Below are 6000 nucleotides of genomic sequence, written 5' to 3' on the forward strand. Positions count from 1 at the left end.
ATGAATGCCCAGGGTAGAAATACAGTCAACACTTTTGAACAAAGCAAGAGTCACTGAAAACCCCACTCCACAATTTAAAATCCAAGTGTAACTTTTGACTCCCCCAAAAGTTAACCATTAATATCCTACTGTTGTGTGACACTGTAAGATCAGTACTAGACTTTGAACTACAAGGTCAGCAGTTCAAGCCCACCAGCTGCTCGTCTGAAACCCAATACAGGGTCACTATGAGTCGAAACTGTCTCCACAGCACTTAACAACTACAATGGTTGACTTGAAGCTTTAACATTAACATTTGATTAACATATTATATGTATGTATTACAAACTGTACCCACATGAAAGTTGTATTTTCAATTTGTTGTTGTTAAGTGCCGTCGAGTCGGTTCCGACCCATAGCGACCCTGAATAGGGTTTCCGAGGCTGTAAATCTTTACGGGAGCAGATCGCCTCATCTTTCTCCCGCGGAGCAGCTGGTAGTTTCGAACTGCTGACCTTCCGGTTCGCAGCCCGATTCGTAACCACTACGCTACCAGAGCTCCTTTGTATTTTCAATAGGAGATTAAAAAAAAAAAAAAAGATTTTTCTAAAACTGCAAGGACTTTGTACCTGTTGGTATAGTTGTAGTGATGGCGTCACAAAAAAAATTTTTTTTTTTTTTTACAATGACCATTACCCTGAATTGATTTATCTGGAAACAGTGGGCAACTTTAGAAGCAGGCTTCAATCTATGGTAGATAGTAAACAAGTGGACTGTTTCCTGTGATGTCATGACTTTTCTCTGCTTTGGGGGAGCATTTCCAGCACCAATAGTAGCATTTAATATGGTCCAATGGTGAGATCACGTTATACTGTGATACTCATTTTAATGAAGAAACAGGCTCATGTGGAAATGATTAAGCATTACAGGGGTGTTGTTTTTAATCCACATATAAGTGAACCCTTGCAGTTCAAATCCTTATTCAAAGGTCACTGTACCCATTTTACAGATTAGTTGGCATTAGCTGAAGTAAGACATTATGAGGCACTATATATACTCACTGTGCTGTTATCAACCAATGCAATCTGGTTCCAGCAAGCATATCCTTGAATGCTGAGTTTCCTTATCTGGAAAATGGAGTTGATAGTAATGCCTACCACAGGATGTTGTGAGAATTAGAATCAAACATTTGGAATCAAACTCAATAAAAGTTAATTTACAAGGTCAAGTCCTTCAAACTCTCTCATTTTAAATCCAAATATCAGAAGCCCAGTGCCACTGAGTCGTTCTGACTCATACTCTATATCAGGTTTCCATGTTTGTAAATCTTTGCGGGAGCAGATAGCCTAACTTTTCACCACAGAAGTGGCTAGTGGTTTTTGTTGTTGTTGTTGTTTTTAACATTTTAAACATAAAGATCAACTTGTCTATGTTGCATGCTCAGCCTAGGTCAGATGACAGAAGCCGAGAAGAGGCATGGAGACAATCGTGGGGAGAGGGCAGCAAGGAAGTTTTAATTTCCTGAATACACCTTTCTGAAATGTGGATAAAATAGAGCATGGAGCCTTTATGTACTTTCATCAGTCCAGGGGAAAAGAAACACCTTTGCTTGTACCTAAGGTTGTCCTTTGGTTCTCCAAAGGAGCCTGTTGTATCAAAATGTCATGTGTTTGTTCTCTTACAACCTTGTCAGGGGAAGAGACCAAAAAACCCAGAATGTGATTTTGGCAAACACCAAGAAGGTACAAAAGGCGAATGTTCTGAGAATCAAAAGTTGATTTCAGCAGAAGCTATGGAGCTATTTTTAAAACTGATTTAGAATTGCAGGGTTGCATATCTGGAAGCAGCTTAGAGGTCAGTCTGTCCAGCACAAGTATCATTCAGACCAAGAAACTGAGGCCTGTTGAGATTAAGTACTTGGATACAATTCTCCTGCTTCTAGATTTTACAGCCCCATCAGCAAAAGTGAAATCACATCTCCAGAACTCTTTTGTGTTCCTTGATCTACCCTCCCTACTCCTCAACATTCAGAGCCTCATCACCAACCTCTGTCTGGAAACCACGTGTCTTTTGTCCCTTATCAATGTCAGACACCACAGGGAGCTCATCTTTATACAACGCTGAGCATTCCCTTACTGACTTCATCTCCCACCTTCGTCATTTTACTAAACTCATGATCAGTCATTCGTCAGCAAAAATCTCTAAATCTTCATCCTTGTCTCGGAACTTGACTTCTCTAACTCAGTTCTGGATGTCACATCAGGACACTGCTTTCCTTGTGGGGCCAATGGAGGTTCAGTTGCAAGATTCTTGCCCTCCATGCTAGAGATCCAAATTCAATTTCCAGCCAGTGCCCCTCATGTACAGTCTGTCAGTGGAGACTTATGTATTGCTGTGATGCGGAACAGGTTTTAACAGGGTTTCCAGACTAAGATAGACTCTGAAGAAAGGTCTGCCAATCAACTTAAAAAAAAGAAAAAAAAAAAAAAATTAACCACTGAAAACCCAATGGAACACAAAGATCTAATCCTGTTTTGTCTGAGGTCACCAAGAGTCCATTGATGACTTAAAGGAAAGTTTTCCCTGAAACCCTCTCAAATGGAAACAAACTGGGTCTGAAAGTGGAGTGTGTGCCCTGCTTGTTTCTCATTGTTGTTTTCTACACCATTCTCTCTAAACCCTTTTGAAGTATATATCCTCAGACTCTAACTCCATTACTTACATATACAATCAGGTACTGTTTCGCTTCATCTCCATCTTGCTTCATGCTCTGATTCTTTGAATATGGTAGCTACGGACTCAATGTCACCCTCTGCACACTTATTCTTGGTGGTTTCAGTACCCATATAGATTTCTTTCCAACACCATGGTCTCCAGTTCCTCGACATTCTCTGTACTAATGAGCTTGTTTTCTATCCTACCTCAGCCCCTTAACCCAGGACCCAATTTTCCCTCCAGTCACTCCTCCACTTCTCTACTTCCATTGGTAGCATAGCTCTTGGAGATAATTGTATACGTTATCCAGCTCCAATTTCTCTTCCAGTCTCTTGCATTCACTTCTATTGGGTTTTTATGAAAGGGATACAAAAAGTTCATAGAAAAATTCCATTATGTTCTCATTCCATTTTTTACAAAGTTCTGAAGACTCATTTCCCTACCACTTTATCCAAGCTAGTCTTGTTGAGAGATGATGGTCTTTTTTTTTAACTTTTTATTGTGAATTGAGTAATGGTTTACAGGGCAGATCATCAGTTTCACATTCAATAAATCATATACTTTGCTTTATTATGATTGCAATCCCCTCCATACACCAACAGTTAACAACATTTACCTTTTTTCACTTTAACCATTGCATTCCTCCCTGTCTCCTGCCACCTCCATCTTTCCTCTGCCAACCTCCCTCCAGTTGTAGTTGTATATTGCCTGCCCCATCACCTATGTCAGCACGTGTCTACCATCTACTGTATGTAGTATCATTTCCTCCTCCTCCCCAAACCATCATAGATTGTTTCTTTTATCAAGACACCCCCCGTTTTCTTTTTTCTTCTCTTATGTACAAAACACACACACTAAAGGATATATAATCACTTAAACAACCAAAGGGCACATTCTGAAAGCCGGTCTTCTAGCCGCCAGCACACAACCTTTTTCTTTCCATGAGTCTAGACTTCTCAGCTGCTCAAATCTCTTCATGCCATCACCTCTGCCTCCAGCTTTGGTCTTGCTGTTTCTCTGGTCCCATGTTTCACTCAAGTTCTTCTATCTTGATGGTCCTAGGGTCTTCTGTTCCTAGAATGTAAGATTAAGTACTCCTCCCTTTTTGTTACTCTACCTTTACAACTGTGACAATTGCAATTAGGTATGATAACAATCACTCACTATTAAATCAAATGAATCCTATCTCCATTTCCTTTCACCAGACGCATCTAGTCAAAAGCAAAACTATTCAGTAGGGATTCTATCTTCCCCTTGAAACTAAAATCCTTCTTGAAAACTTGTAAGCCAGTCACTTTGTGCCTTTATAACTTCACCTCTCTTTTAGATAGCCAATGACTAAGTTGCCCGTCCCTATCAAGAGAGATGATGGTCTTTTGATGTGCTAACTTGGCAAGGCTTTTGACTACAGACCCCAGTTGTTAAATCAAGCAAATACTTATCTAGGTGTAATGTAAATGTTATTAAATCAGTTAAATTTAAGTACGGGAGATTATACTAGATAATCTGAGTAGATTCCGTCAGTAGCAAGAAAAAAGCTACCTGTATATACAAGCTTCAGCCCATGCCCAAGAGTTCCCATCTTTTGTTCCTGATGACTTGAATATGGAGTTCAGACTTGTCTAGCCAGGCTCCATAATTGTATAAGCCAATTCCTTGCAATAAATCTACTAATATGTATTTCCTACTGGTTCTTCTTCTCTGGTTAAATGCTGGCTGATAAATAAGGGCATCTATGACTTCCAAGGTGCCAATGTCAAATTCTCAGGTCTCATCTTTCTTGAATATCAGCAGAATATTGTTTCTTTATCCTGAAAGTAATTTGTTCATTTAGTAGGCATGGCAGATTATTTCTAAAGATGTTGCCAAAAATTCCTCTCACTTTTGTATACTTACATCATTCTTCCGGCCAAGAGGCTGGTCTGTAGTTTTTCATCTTGAATGTGGACTGACCTTGTGAATTGTTTTGACCAACAGCATACGGTGGGAATGAGTTTGCTGTGCTGCTCTCTGGAGATACAGCTACCAGGTAAAGATGCTTGGACTTGATGAGAGGGAGAGACCCAGCCAGTCCTCAGCATTCCAGACATCCCAGTTAAGGTGCCAGACATGTGAGTAAAACCATCTTGAGTATTCCAGCCCCAGTTTAATTCCCAACCAAATGCAGTCATATGAATTACTCAACCAATGCTGAATGGGGTGGAATATTAGCCAGCTGAATCTAGCCAACTCATAGCATCATGAGAAAGAATAAATCTTTGTTGCTTCAAACAGTATGCTTTGCAACCATCAATAGCTGAAATAGCAGGGTCCACGCTATATGAGGGCTTATAGATTGTGGAAAGGAGTTTGGCTGTTATTTTTATTGAAATAACGAGCATTGGAAGATTGTAAACAGATGAGTAACATGACCTAATTTATACTTCAAAAGGACCACTCTGCTGCTGGGTGGAGAATGGGTTATAACAGCCAAACAATGTATGGATGAAAAGCAGGAGGCTTTTATTAGGAGTAAACCCAGTGTAAGATGATGGTGGCTTTGATTAAGGGTTGCTATTCCTCCAGAAATATTTTGGAGGAAGAGACAATAGTATTCATGTATTGACTGAATCTGGAAGATGAGAGAAAGAGAGTAACCAAAGATTATTTATAATACATTACCTAGAGGTTAGGAGGAAGATGGTGTCGTTAATAAGGGAGATTTGGAAGAATGATTAAAAAAAAAAATCAGGAGTGCTGTTTTGAATCAGTTATGTTTCAAATACCTACAATATACTCAAGTTGTATCATTAAGTGTATATTGGGGATTAACAAGGAGTGATGGCTGGAGATGCAAACTTGGATGTCTGATGACTAAGGACCCTATTTGCTATTTCAAGGTAGAATTGTGCTGCTTGCCCTGTCTCTGGGAATGGGGTCCATTGTCTGTACAAATGCAAAACGTTTGTGAATTCAAATCAAAAGCGAAATTTGGAAAACTTTAGAGAACTGTATTTAGAAAAGCACATCGTCTTTGTGATAGAGTCTCCTGACTGTCTTGGCTCCTGACATGCTTATCCAGTGGACCTGGGATGATTAATGGACAAGGTTGTTCATGACCCATTTATGGGCTGTTTATCCCATTTCAGAGCTTATGAAATCTGGAAGGCTGGCTGGCTTCCACTTCAACTTTTTATCACACACCATCCTTTGTATTTTTTTTAAGCCAACAAGCAGAGCAAAACAACAATGTATCTACAAAGGTTTGTTTTAACAAAAACAGAATGCACTGGTGTACCTGTTGTGTTTTCTGTCCTATTTACAAAA

This window comes from Chrysochloris asiatica, unplaced genomic scaffold (assembly GCF_000296735.1).
Source record: "Chrysochloris asiatica unplaced genomic scaffold, ChrAsi1.0 scaffold00141, whole genome shotgun sequence".
NCBI lineage: Eukaryota > Metazoa > Chordata > Mammalia > Afrosoricida > Chrysochloridae > Chrysochloris > Chrysochloris asiatica.